General features: G+C 57.2%; 1 protein-coding gene across 2 annotated transcripts in view; it reads left to right on the top strand.

Moving 5' to 3' along the window:
- Positions 1 to 234: 234 nt before the first annotated feature.
- LOC142560263 (crustacean hyperglycemic hormone-like) overlaps positions 235 to 586 on the top strand; it is an 88,377-nt gene continuing 88,025 nt past the window's right edge. For both annotated transcript variants that reach the window (XM_075672221.1, XM_075672225.1), the window contains exon 1: positions 235 to 435. The gene's annotated coding sequence lies outside the window, so the exon portion shown is untranslated. The remainder of the gene's footprint in view (positions 436 to 586) is intronic.

Genomic DNA, 586 nt, shown 5'->3' with positions numbered 1-586 from the left:
CAAGGGATAGCGGGGATGGAATAGAACAGAACAAGGAAAAGCAGCCCGAGAATCGGGCTGAAGAAGTGAAGGAACGTTGCCGTGCGTTCGAGCGGGAGAGAAATAAAGAGCGAAGTGGAGTGAGAGGATTTGGAGAGTGTGGGGAAGAAAAAATGGGGGAAAAGGGAAGCCCACGTGACCTGGCCGCCGCCGCTTCTCCTCCCTCCGTCCCGGAGGAGTACAAAAGTGGCCGCCGGTGGCCCTCGGGAGAGTCGGGAAAAGTCTCCGGAGGCGCACAACTCGGACGTCGCTCTCTTTCCCGTGGTTCCCGTATTTCACCCGTGTGTGTCCGTGAGCGCTCCCTTCTCTTCCCTACGAGGGACGTCCCGCCGGAGAGACACGCTCCGCTACCGCATCTCGCCTTTCCCGAATTCCCCAACGACTCCGACACCAAAGGTACGTTGACGCCAACGGCGTACCTGCAATTTTATTTTTCGTTTCATCGAACAATATAGCTAAGGGGACGTGGGACTAAACCCCGCATGTACCGTAGCTTGAAGCCACGACTTGGTCAAGTCCGGCGCGAGACAATGCCTGACGTGATCGT

Source organism: Dermacentor variabilis, chromosome 10 (assembly GCF_050947875.1).
Source record: "Dermacentor variabilis isolate Ectoservices chromosome 10, ASM5094787v1, whole genome shotgun sequence".
NCBI lineage: Eukaryota > Metazoa > Arthropoda > Arachnida > Ixodida > Ixodidae > Dermacentor > Dermacentor variabilis.
The sequence above is the reverse complement of the archived record's forward strand: the minus strand, read 5'-3'. Positions and strand labels throughout refer to the sequence as shown.